Source organism: Dasypus novemcinctus, chromosome 17 (assembly GCF_030445035.2).
Source record: "Dasypus novemcinctus isolate mDasNov1 chromosome 17, mDasNov1.1.hap2, whole genome shotgun sequence".
In the NCBI taxonomy this organism is placed as follows: domain Eukaryota; kingdom Metazoa; phylum Chordata; class Mammalia; order Cingulata; family Dasypodidae; genus Dasypus; species Dasypus novemcinctus.
This window is the reverse complement of record NC_080689.1, coordinates 54,039,527-54,053,106: the sequence shown is the minus strand read 5'-3', so window position 1 is coordinate 54,053,106 and position 13,580 is coordinate 54,039,527. Positions and strand designations below refer to the sequence as shown.

At 50.7% G+C, this 13,580-nt stretch overlaps 1 long non-coding RNA gene across 1 annotated transcript in view; it reads right to left on the bottom strand.

Annotated features, from left to right (window-relative positions):
• The window catches only part of LOC111765723 (uncharacterized), an 84,766-nt gene that overhangs the window by 48,479 nt on the left and 22,707 nt on the right, over positions 1-13,580 (bottom strand). The gene's annotated exons all lie outside the window — the stretch shown is intronic.

Below are 13,580 nucleotides of genomic sequence, written 5' to 3'. Positions count from 1 at the left end.
ATAGATATTTGCACATAGCAGCATCATTCACAGTTGCCAAAATGTGGAAGCAACCCAAGTGTCCATCAACAGATGAATGGGTAAACAAAGTATGATATATACCGACAATGGAACATTATTCAGTCATAAAAAGGAATGAAGTTCTAAAACCTGCTTCAACATGGATGAACCTTGAAGACATCATGTTGAATGAAATAAACCAGATACACAAAAGGACAAATATTGTATGATTTCACATACATGAAATAACTAGAATGTACAAATTCACATAGATAGAAATTACAGTGCAGTTTACCAGGGACATGGAGTTAGAACGGGATATGGGGAGTTAACGCATGATGGATGCAGGGTTTCTGTTGGGTGATGTAAAAGTTTTGGTAGTAGATGTTGGTGAGGGTAGCACAACATAGTGACTGTGATTGATCCTGCTCAATTGTATGCTTGGGAGTGGTTGAGGTGGGAAATTTTATGTTGTGTATGTGTTTCCACAATTAAAAAACAGAGAAAGAGATGAAAGGGATGGCAATTAAATGCAGTACACGATCCTGGACTGAGTCTAATAATGGAGTCTTGAACTTGAAAACTCTACTTCATGTGGTTACGTAACTGGTTATCCTTGATCTTAGGGAATGTACATGGAAGTATTAAGCGTTCAAGGAGCACAATGTGAGCAACCTGTCGGCACCCAGTTTACTGTGCCAAACTCTTGGTCAGAACAAAAGACACCCACTACCACCTGCAGGGGAGGTCTTGCTGCAGGAGGGTAGCAAAAGCACAACTAGCACAGACTCTGACAGAACAACATTTACTCACACAGAGAAGAGGCAAAGCAAGGTCAGTGTTTTCATTTCCTAGGCTGCTCAAAGCAACTACCATGTACAGCGGTTTGGCATTGTTTATGATTTCCAAAAATACATAATTGGATTATGTTTGTAAATGGGTTTGTTCCTCTGGGCATAAATAAATTATGATTAGGGCTTTGACTGGGCCACATCAGTAGGATGTGCCCCTTGGTGTGGGGACTCACAGAGAAACCATACTGCAGAGAAGGGAGGTTGGAGTTTGAGCTGGAGCCCAGGAAGTAAGCACATGAGAGATAGCAGAAGAGCAGAGCCCAGAGAGAATCAAGCCCCAGGAGAGAGATGAGACTTATCCCAGCCTATAGCTGATATTGGAAGAAGCTGGGACCACAGAGCCTTAAGAGGAAGAGGAAGCCTGAACGTCAGCAGCCATCTTGCTCCAACATGTGGCAACAGATTTTGGTGAAGGAAGTAACTTATGCTTTATGGCCTGGTAACTGTAAGCTCCTTCCCCAAATACATACCCTTTATAAAAGCCAACAGATTTCTGGTATTTTGCATTGGCACCCTTTTGGCTGACTAATACACCATGCAATGGTTGCCTTTAACGATGGGAATTTATTAGCTTACAGTTTGATGTCCAAATCAAGGCGTCATCAAGGCCATTTTTTTTTCCTGAAGACCAGCTGCCAGCGATCATGAGCTCCTCTGCTACCTGGCAAGGCACATGGCAGCATCTGCTGGTCTCTCCCTTCTCTTTGGGTTTCAATGATTTCAGCTTCTTGCTTCTGTGGCTTTCTCTCTTTCATGTCTGAATTCATTTCATTTTCATCCAATAAGAGGATTAAGATCCATCCTGACTGAGGTGGGTCATACCTTGCCTGAAGTAGCCTCTTTAAAATGGCCTACTTACAATGGGTGCACACCCACAGGAATGACTTAAATTTAAGAACATGTTTTTCTGGGGAACATACAGGTTCAACTCACCACAGTCAGCTTCGCTGGTGGGCGTCCGTCCCGCTGGCCAGCAGGTCCCCATCCACGGCCTAGGCTGGGACGTGGTCTGCACACACCTCGTGCTTGTGTTGTATGGGAAGAACCCTGCTCCCCCGCCCACTGCTTCCCACCAGTATCCAATAACACATACACACTTTAGCCAGACAGTCTTCAGTGAATGCTTCATGGGCTCAGGGCAAAAGGGCAAGGAGTGTGCTGGGAGGAAACTATCCACAAAGGCATGAGTTCTAGCCACCTCCTGGGGCTCTGGAAAAGGGAGTCAGCCCACATTTATCACCCCGTCCTAGGAGCCAAGCTGCCATCCCTGCTCCCAAACACAGGGTTGGCGCATCCCCTGCCAACAACCTACTCTCAAATATTGAGAAAATGGATAAAGAGATGATAGATGAGAGAGAGAGATAGAAAGAAAGAAAGAAAGAAAGAAAGATAGATAGATAGATGATAGATAGATAGATGATAGATATAGAATGAATGTTAAAAGTTGGTAAATCTGAGTATCTAGGTGAGGATATATTGGAGTTTTCTGTATTGGTTTTGTATTTTTTTTCCAACTGTCCTATAAATTTGAAATTATTTCAAAATAATTTTTTTAAAGATTTATTCATTTATTTATTTTCCCCCTTCCCCTCCTTTTCCTCCTTCCCCTCCTCCTGCCCTGTTGTTTTTGCTGTCTGTGTTGTCTTCTCTTCTCATTTTCTCTCCTCTAGGATTCACCAGGATTCAATCCTGGAGACCTCTGATGGGGAGAAAGATTCCCTGTCAATTGCACCACCTCAGTTCCTAGTTTCTGCTGTGCTTCACCTTGACTCTCCCCTTGTCTCTCTTTTGATGCATCATCATCTGGCTGCATGACTCACTTGCACAGAGCACTCGCTCACCACGCAAGCGCTCGCACAGGCACTCATGTGGTCACTGGCTCACCATGCGGGCACCGCAAGGGCACTGGCTTGCCGCACGGGCACTGGCTTGCCACATGGGTATGCTTTCTCTTCTTCTTTTTGACCAGGAGGCCCCAGGGATCAAACCCAGGTCTTCCCATATGATAGGCAGAAGCTCTATCACTTGAGCCATATCCGCTTCCCTTTAAAAAAAAAAATCCTCCCTTTCCAAATGCTGAAAAGAATTTGCAGATCAAGAATTTGAAAGGCCCAACTTCACTGCTTCCCACCTGTCTCCCTCGACCCTTCTCTCACCCACTTTTTTTTTAATTGTGGAAAATATATATGTAACATAGAAATCATTTCAAGCATTTTTAAGTGGACAATTCTGTGACATGAAGTACACTCACCATATTGGGTGATTTTCACCACTATTTCCAATACATTTTCATCATCCCAAACTATAACTCATACCCAGGAAGCCAGGGGTTCTTACCTTTTTTCGTTCCACAAACCCCTCTGCCAGTCAGGTGAAAACCACAGACCCCTTACTAAGTCCACAAATAATACACTACATTGTCTATTATTTAATAAATATATCCCACCCACACCAACACGTCCCCACAAGAATAATGTTTTGCTGAATTTTCAATTCAAGCTCACGGATCCCCTGAAATCTTTCCATGGACCCCCTGGTTAAAAGCCCCTGTATTAAGCAGTAATTCCCATTCCTCCTGCCACCTGGTACCCCGCTCTTCCACCTCTGTCTCTGTGATTTTGCTCATTCTAAGTATTTCTCATAAGACAAGTCCTTTTGTATGTAACTGGCTTATTTTGCTCAACATGATGTATTCAAGGTTCATCTATGTCACAGTATGAATCGGCATTTCATTTCTTTTTATAGCTGAATAATATTCCATTGTATGTATATACCCAAGCTGTGTGACTCAAAAAGTGAACCCTAATGTCAACTCTGGGCTATAAATTAATAATAGCATCATAATATATTCGTTCATCAATTGTAATCAAGATACCAGACAAACGTAAAATGTTAATAACAGGGAAAACTGTGTATGTAGGGAGGGGGTATGTGGGGCTCCACTTTCTGCATAATTTTTCTGAAAACCTACAACTGCTCAACAACAGAAACAAACCACATTGACATGCCACTGCACCCCCACTGGAATAACTTTTTTTTTTTAACTGGAAAATAACAAGTCCTGATAAATATGCAGAGAAAGAGGAACCCTTGTACATTTCTGGTGGGAATGTAAAATGGAGCAGTTTCTGTGGAAAACAGTTAGTAGTTCCCAGAAAGTTAAACACAGACCTACCATATGACCCGCTAATCCTCATTCTAGGTATATGTTCAAAATAATTGAAATTATTTAGTGAAATAAGCCAGATACAAAAAAGACAAATCCTGTGTGATTCCACTGATAGGAAATAACTAGAATATGCAAATACGTAGAGACTGACCACAGGTTACAGGCTACTGGTACCAGGGACTGGGGGACGGGGAGGGGGAAATGAGTCCTTGCTTGGTACAGAGCTTCTGTTTGGGGTGACGGAAAAGTTTTGGTAACAGTTGGTGGTGATGGTGGCACATCATTGTTAATGTAATTAATACCATGGAATTGTGCACTTGAAAGTGGTTAAAATCCACACTTCTGTGGGGAAATAAACATGTAACTAATCACCTGTCACTTGGAAAACAGTGTTGTGGACCGCCTGCAGGCCTGCTGAGCTCTCAAAATTCACGTTCTGTGTAATCTATGATGACCTCATGCAAGCAGTGTTTGTTTCCATTTCTTTTCCCCCAGTCACTTGCCATATTTTGATAATGCTCTAAATTACAGGACCTAGAACTGGTCTTTAATTAGAATGATTTAATAGGGCTTACTGACAAATACCATAGAATTAAGGGAGCCACTAATGAAATGCAGCATCGTTGTATCTGTTCTCAGGTGGCAGCTTTTAAGATGCAATTAGTACCATGCAAAATATTTCTTTAGGATATTATCTCATTTATCCATTCCATCTCCTAATGAATGCTGTACCTCCAGCTGCTTTTCACTCCTCCACACGAGTATTTTCTCATTTTCAGGTCACTCTTGGCTTCTTAGACTCCAGAGAGCCAGGATACGATAGGCCTGGGAAGCTGACTAAGGCAGGCAAACACCTTAAATGTTTTCACCCATCTCTGCTCCTCGGCAAAGCTTAGTGAGTTTAGCCAGCCCGGCTCCTCCCCGCGCACCCCCAGCCCCAGCAGGCTGTCTGTGCTAGCCACGCCCCACTCTTGGTGGGGGGCAGGTACTTCCAGGCCTCACATGCCCCCTGGAGTACCAGGTCCCCTGAGAAGCCCTTCCTTAACCTCTTCATTGCCCTCGGCTCCACTGCCTGGCAATCAGCAGTGCCTGCGTCTGCCCCTCCGTTGTGCGATCCTTGAGGAGAATGATGATTTCATCTTTGTCCGCCCCAGCACCGCACCCAGCATGCCGCACAGAGTAAATGCTCAACAAATACTGCTTAGTGATATCACTTCAAAGTAAGCATAAGTCTTTCCTGTGTAAAGGTGCCATCCATGAATCAGTGCCTCTTAAGCCTCACCTTCTGCCTGACTTCACTGTGGGTTTTTTTCTGGCTCCTGACTAAGCTGTTTCTGAACAAGTAGGGGCTTTCATCAGTTTATTGGGGCACCTACAGGTGGCAAGCACTGCGCTAGGCACAAAAAACAGAACAGCTCCCTGCCAACAAGGAATTTATTATCCCGTGGTGGGAGATAAGGCGAGTGTCCACATACCAAACACAAGGTCGTGAGGGGTGGAAGCGGGCTCCTGAGGAGAAGACAGTGTCCACCGAGGAAGGTTTGGGGGAAGGAACTGCGAAAGCTGAATTTTTCTCCACCATGAAAGGGAAAGGTGTGGGGCTTGTTGTGGAAGCAGAGAGATTCAATGATCGCATATTGAAGGCCAGGACTCAGGAATGTTTTGAGAAGGAAAAAATTATTTATTTATTACGATCGGCCGGATCAGGGGACTCCTGTCTAAAAAGCCGAGCCCTGAATAGGATTTCTGGGTCCCTTTTATACAGAGGATGCAGGAGCAGGGGAGTCAAATGGTGCTTTTATGAAAAAAGGACTTTTCTTTGTTAGTTTCTTAGAGTTTTAAGTGTTTGCTTGAGTACCAGATAGGTTTTGAATTAACATATCCCCCACATTCTAGGTAAGCTCGAATTAACATATTACCCACATTCCAGGTAAGCTTGAATTAACATATTACCCACATTCCAGGTAAGCTTGATTTAACATATTGCCCACATTCTGTCTGGACATAACTTTGAATACACATTCAGTCTACATCCTTTCTGAATATTTAAAGCTTATAGGGCCCACATCACTTACTTGGCTTTCTAGAAACTGGGCACACTGGACACAGAATTAGATAATTTTGAATTCATGTGCAGGCTATATTAGGGCTCACCAAGTAATCCAAGAGGAATGAAACCCAGTACAGAGTCAGAAGAAGGAGAAAGGGAAGCAAGAAGACAAGGTGGCGGAAGACTCTGCAGCGTGACCCTGCCCCAGCCCGCATCATCAGTAGACATTAAACCCAGCAACCATGTGGTGAGGGGTGGGTTTTGTGGAAACCAAGGAAAGACAGTCTCAGCTGGCATGACTTGGTAGAAAAATGAAACCACTCTGAGAAGGGGGAGCTGAAGAGACAGAAAGGGCCACAAGAAATGAAAACCACTCCCCTGCCCCCAGCAATGAGTAGAAATGGGGTGGGGTGGGAGAAGGCTCTCGGCTTTCCATTGACTTTGGAATCTGTGTGTGTGTGTATGGGGGATATGAAGGTGATTTCATTGAGATCACGGGGGAAAAGAAGCCCTGTCTTATGTTCCAGTAACAATATAAAGCAGAGCAAGGTAATTACACCTCACTTAGTAAATTGAAACAGCTACGATGATGGTGTTGAGGAAGACAGTGATGATGGTGGTGACGGTAAAGACAGACAGAGTGGGCCCAGGACAAGCTGATTCTCCCTCTGAGCAGGTTCCCCGTGCCCTCCTTCCTCTCCTCCTCCCTCCTGGCTGCAGACTGGAGCTGCAGTCCCAGCCGAGACTTAAGCGAGAGAGGTCCTGGCTATGGCCGAGGCACACAACCTCTCCCCTGACTCTGCTGGGATCCATTGGTTCAGGTTTTCCTGATCACACTGGGAAGATCAGAGACAAGTTGGGGTGGTGGAGCAGTAAAATCCAGCACACTTCACAGTCTGCTTAAAGAAGAAATAGAGGCCAAACTGACTTAACAAAGGGGGCCTGTGCCAGGAATCAAAGGCCAGCTTCCTCGAGTTCTCTGCATTAGAGGTGGGGCCCAGGCCCTGACAGCGTTGTCACATTACCCCTCGTTTGCTTGTTAGTGCCTTCTTGGCACATTTATTCCTAGGGAGTCTCATGGGAACAAAGTTCTTGGGCTCCAATCCTTTTTTCTTTTTTGTCTTTATGTTTTTTAATGTCACATTCAAAAAATATGAGGTCCCCATATACCCCCAACCCCCCTCACCCCACACTTCCCACATCAACAAACTCTTTCATCATCATGGGACATTCATTGCATTTGGTGAATATATTTTTGAGCACTGCTGCACCTCTTGGATAATGGTTTACATTATAGTTTACACTCTCCCCCAGTCCATGCAGTGGGCCATGGCAGGACATACATTGCCCAGCACCTGTCCCTGCAGTACAACCCAGGACAACTCCAAGTCCTGAAAATGCCTCCACATCATATCTCTTCTTCCTTCTCCCTACCCTCAGCAGCTACATTGGCTACTTTCTTCACATCAGTGCTTCACATCAATGCTACATCAATGCTTCACAATAGTTCCAGAATAGAATATCAGTAAGTCCACTCTAATCCATACTCTATTCCTCCATCCTGTGGATCCTGGGATGGTTATGTCCACTCCACCTCTATATTGATAGGGGGCTTAGATTCCACATGGATGATGGATGCAATTCTCCTGCTTGCAGTTGTTGCCTACAACAACTTTTGGCTCCCTGGTGTGGTGATTGACCTTCTTCACCTCCCTGTTAGCTGGCCAGGGTAAGTCCAATGAACCAGAGGACAGGAGTTGCAAGCCTGTTGAGGCTCAGGGCCTGGCTATCATATGGACAGTCCAGAGATACAGGTTCCCTGAGTATACACCAAACCCCAGCACTAGCCACAGGTCTGATAAAAGTAACAGGAGACGCTTGTGAAGAAAGATCACATCTCAGTCTAACTCCATCCCACTCAGGAACACAAACTCCAAAGTAGGGCCAACTGACATGGCACTGAACTCCATTTGCCATGACCATAGAGCCTGTGGGTCTCTGTAGCCCTCAGAAGTACCAATACCTGGGCTTGTGTCTACTTTGGCTGTCTCTGGGACCCTGCTGAGGCATGCATAAAGGCGACTCCTCTGATGACCTCCCAACTCTGTTGGCCGCCGCTGCGGCACTGCAGGCGGGTCACTGCAGGCGAGTCGCTGCCGGGGATCGGGCCTACGCCACGGCCGGACCGGGGCGGCAGCGGGCGGCTCAAGGCTTGGGGGACGCGTGGTTCGATGAAAGAAAAACCACGGAGACGGGGTCTATGCGCAGGTCTGATTTTATTCGGGAAGTACATGAGGTTTTATAGTGTCATGGAGGCGGGGAGGTTGTGGGAGGGGCATGTCCGCGGGGCAGCTGAGGATTGGCTGCAGAGGCAAGGGCGGACCTGCGGTTTATGACGTAAGCCATTGATGGCAGGGGGGGTTGTTTCAGAGTTTGTGCCGGGGCGGATATGGGATGAGGGCGGTTGAAATGAGGCGGGGAGAACAGCGATCGGCTGGGAGGGGGAAGATAACAGTGGCTGGGAGGAGGGGCGGAGGGAGGCAGCAGCACAAACTGCTGCTGAGAAGGGCCATAATACAGAGGGGTTACGAGGAACAGGCGGGCAAAGTGTAAGGAAGCGAAAGGCAGGGTGGGAGCAGGGGACAATTGTTCCCTCTTTCGAAAATAAGAACGCACAGGTTTTGCGGGATTGACATTTTGTGGGGAGGAAAGATGAGGGGCGGGTGAGAGGAGGGGAAATAGGAGAGAAAGGAATGAGGAGGGGGTTATCGGCAGGGGGCGTGGGGGCACGAGGGGGGCGTGAGCAGAGGGGGAGGGCGGCTGAAATGCCCGATTCCCCATGCGGAGGGCAGGGAACCCGTGCCCGCAGCTCGAGGCGACCACGATGGGCCCTATCGATGGCCGCCTCCTGCCACCTCCGTGAGCCACACCTGGGCGTGCCGGGCCTCCTCGGGAAGGGGATGGCTTTGGGAGAGGACTAGGACAGCTGTGGCCAAGAGCCTCTGCCGCTCTCGGTGCTGGCGGACGGACTTGCGGATACAGCAGGCGAGGCCTAGGAGGAGGAGGAGAAGGAGGAAAAGGAAGGCATAGAGGAGAAGGCTGGAGGGTTGGAAAAGGGAGAGGAATTTTTGGAGCACGTCTCTAAGGAGGGAAGCTGAGAGGGTTGGGGGCTTGATGGATTCGAGGGTGAGGATGTGTTGCTGGAGGGAGTGGGTGTAATTGAGGAAGGAGGTGTTGTAAGAGGAAAACATCCATTGGCGTAGTGCAAGGCGGGCGGTCACCGACGAGTTGACGGGGTGGGGGGTTAAGCAGAAGCTAGAGAGGGGCCAACGGGCATCACAGGTGGTGGTGGCTATGTCGTAGAGGGCGGCAACGTCAGCGGCGAGCAGGTCGATTTGCTGCTGTAGGTTGAATAAGGCTTGGTGGTGAAGGTAGTTGATGTTGCTTTGGTCGCCGAGGGCAAGGGCTGCTGCTGTGGATGCGTTGATGACGGCGGAGGCAGCGCCAGAAGAGACGGCAAGGGCCGCCGCCGCGGTGGTGGCAGCTGCGAGGGATGCGAGGACGGCAGCAGTAATGGCGGCTGTGATGCCAAAATCTCGGGGGTGGCGAGAAAGGGGGAAATCTACCAGCTGGGGGGCAACCCAGTCGGGGGAGTCAACGGGGAGCCACACAACGCGGGGCTGCATCACCAGGAAGGCGGAAGGGAAGGAAGAGTTCCAGTGGTTTGCGAGGCTGCAGTTGGTGAGGGTGGATTCGGAAGGAGGGGGGCATAAAAGGAAATAGTAAGGGTGTCGAACGAACGGGGTGGAGGTGAAGGTGACGTTGGGGGGAGGGGTTGCAGGCGAGGAGACAGTAGGTGATAACCGAGACGTTGGCGTGGGAGACAAGGCAATTGGGGTGGCAGGTAAGGGCGCGGAGATCGAAGCAGGTGTGGGGGTTGCACAGGGACATGACGCTAAACGTGCGGGGGACCAGGGGGGAAACTTGGAAGGGGTTTGCATAGCAGGGGGTAAGGTCGTGGGGGTCGGAGATGTTGCAGGGGGCTCCGTGGAAGAGGCCACCAATGCGAGGCGTGGGGTAGAGGCAGGGGGTCCAAGGGAAGGTGGGAAGGCGGGCCGGCAGGGTGTCGGCGTGGCAGGGCTGGACGAGGGGCCGCATGAAGGGGTGGGAACTGGGCATGGGGGCGGAGTTGGTGGGGAAAAGCCAGGGACCTGTGACATTGAGAGCGGAGGCGTTAAAGGAGGAGTCGACGTTGAGGGGGGAGGTGGGGGAGAGGTCAAGAAGAGTGGCATTGGTGAGAAAAAGGCAGGAGTTATTGCGGGGGTTTACGCACAGGGAAAGGTTGGTGACGAACTGCAAGGCGTGGAGGGGAATAGGGATGGAGACATTTGGCAACGACGAGGAGACAGGAAGGGCGAGGGGGTCGCAGCTTTCTGGGAGGAAGTCGCAGTTGGGGGAGTACATGGTGGGGAAGGTGGGGGAGTGAGGGGAGAGAAAGAGGAAACCAGGCGGTTGAAGAAGGGCGGCCCAAAGGGGTGTGGCCTGGGCTGAGGAGGCTAAGGAGAGCATAATGATGAGAAGGTGTAGGAGGCAGGGGGTGGTAGGAGGGCGCCGGGCAGGGGAGGCGCGAGCACGACGGAGAAGCTGGAGAATTTGCTGCTCGATGGAGGCATCTTCAAGGGAGAAATGGCTCAAGCGGCGGACAAGAAGACGACGTCGACGTCGCTCGCGGCGGGAGAGAGCTGGCGTGGTCCCTGCGGGTGATGGCGCAGGAGGGGCAGACTCAGGTGGGCTCGACTGGGCAACTGGAGGTGTCATCTGCAACGACAAGAGGAGAAAGACCTCACGGGGGGGGGTGAGATGCGGAGAAGGGCCATCATTACGGCAGGGGGGAGTCATCAGGGGGAGGGGGGTCGGGAGGTGGAAGATCGGCAGGGCCGTGTGGGGTGAAGGGCTTGACAAGACGAGCAGGGATCCAGACAGGCTGGGGTGCGGATTCCGGGAAGACGCAGGCAAATCCTCGCCCTTGGGTGAGAAGGGGCGCTGGTCCAGTCCACTTGCTAGTGAGAGGGTCACGCCAGAGGACGAGAGGGGCTGGAGTGGGCCGGTAAGAGGGCCCCCAGTGCTTGTGGACGGGCGAAAGCCCCTCAGAGTCAAAGGTCATCAGGTTGTGCTGGATGAGCACTTGTGTGACTGTTTCACGTGGGGTGAGGCGGGGTTGAGTCTCTCTAGTCTTCTGGACGAGGATCTTGAGGTTTTGGTGAATTCTTTCAACAAGCCCTTGGCCTTGCGGGTTGTATGCGATGCCGAAGTGGTGGGTGATGTTGTAGAGCTTCACAAACTCGGCAAAGGCGGCGCTGCGATAGGCGGGGCCATTATCTGTCTTTATGTCCCAGGGGACTCCCATGAAGAGGATGGCTTCCCGGAGCGCTTGAGTGGCATACTTGGCAGACTCTCCCGGGAGGGCGACGGCGTAGCAGAGGTGCGAAAACGTATCGATGGCAACATGAAGGAACTTCCATCGGCCAAAGGAAGCGACATGTGTGACATCTAATTGCCACCTAGAGTTGGGCCGCAATCCGCGCGGGTTGACACCCTGGGGCTGGAGTGGCCCCAGGGGCAGCAAAGGTGCGCAGGAGCGGCACGCACGCACCAGATGTTTGCATGTCTCGATGGGAAGTTCTGGGAGGAGTCGATGGAGGGCGGGTGCACCAAGATGGAAGCGCGCATGCAAGGTCTTTGCCTGGTTGATAATGTCTCCTACGGCAGCTGCAGGGCTGAGGGCATTGATGGAAGCACCTTGGGCGGCTTGGTCAGCGAGATGGTTGCCGTGAGCCAAGGGGCCTGGGAGGCCTGAGTGGCTCCTAATATGGGCAATGAACCAGGGTTGTCGCCGCCTCTCTAAGAGGAGTTGAAGGTCAGCTAAGGCCAGGTTGATGTCCCGGTTGCCGATGCTAGCAGGCGGCAGGAAGGCCGCAAAGGCAAGGATACGAGAGACCTGCAGGCAGTAGAGACTGTCCGTGAAGATATTTACTGGCTGGTCCTGGAGATATCGGAGAGCCAGAGTGACGGCTTTCAATTCGGCCACTTGGACAGAGCTGCTATGTCGGCGGACGTGGCAGAGGGGTTGTGTGGAGTTGGGCTTGTAGAGGACTACAGCAAAGCAGTGCTTGGAGGCATCAGTGAAGGCGATGGCGACATTGGGGAGTGGCTTGGAGGACGGGAACGGGAAATGGTCAGGAGCTGCGACGGGGAGCGTGCTGAGGCCTTGTATGAGGCGGTGCTGGGGGAAGTGATTATCGAATGGGCCGGAGAATAGGAGGAACAGTGCCTGCATATCTGTGGAGTCCTTTAGCAAGTGAGTGACCTGCTGAGTTGTAAGGGGCCAAATGATGACATCTGGATGACGCCCGTAATGGTGGGTGGAGCGCTCAACAAGGGCGATGGCGAGCTGCGCGAACAGGATGGATTGGGGGGTGATTCTGCGAAGCTTGCTTTTAGCTAAATGGACCCACAGGAGCGGACCGTCCTGCCAGATGAGGCCAGTGGGGGTCCCACGGGTGGGAAGGACGAGTCCTGCAAATGGCTTGTCTGGGTCTATTCGCTGGAGCAAGCAGTCCATTAGGGCAGAGTTGACAGAGCTCAGGGCGCATTCTGCTTCATACGACAGGGTGACCCTCTTTGTGGGTGCCTGTGATGGTGGGCCAGTGGTCTGAAGAAGCTGAAACAGAGGCTGCAGCTGATGTGTGGTGACTGGCAGCGACGGGCGCAGCCAGTTGAGCTGGCCACAAAGCTGTTGGAGATCATGGAGCGTCACGGTTTTGGGGACGTTTATAAGCGGCGCCATGGGCGTGACCGTTTCCGAGATTTCAAAGCCCAAGAATTGAAATGGTGGGTGGAAAACGGCTTTCTCTATGTTGATCTGAAGACCGATATCTTTCAGATTGGAGAGAAGACTGGCAACTATAGCTTGTAGTTTTGGCTCGCTCGGATGGGCTACAAGGATGTCATCCATGTAATGCACGATAGTGGCCTCGGAGGTTAAGGGCTCAATAGCAGTAGCCACAAACAGCTGGCAGATGGCAGGGCTGTTCTTCATGCCTTGGGGGAGGACGTTCCACTGATACCGTTTGGCAGGCCGGTGGTGGTTGGGCTGGGGAACAGTAAAGGCGAACCGTGGGCGGTCATCCGGATGCAGGGGGATAGAGAAGAAGCAGTCCTTGATGTCGAGGACTGCCACATACCAATCTCGCGGGAAGGCTGACGGGTGAGGCATGCCGGGCTGAGGAGAGCCCATGGGTTTGATGTGCTTGTTAACCTCTCGCAGGTCGTGGAGGAGGCGTGGCTTGCCAGATTTTTTTATGATGAAAAAAATGGGAGTATTGTATGGACTGGTGGAGGGCTCAACATGGCCAGCACGGAGCTGCTCTTCCACGAGGTCCTGAAGAATAGCTAGTTTCGGGGCAGTCATAGGCCATTGCTCCACCCAAATGGGTTCCTCTGTGTC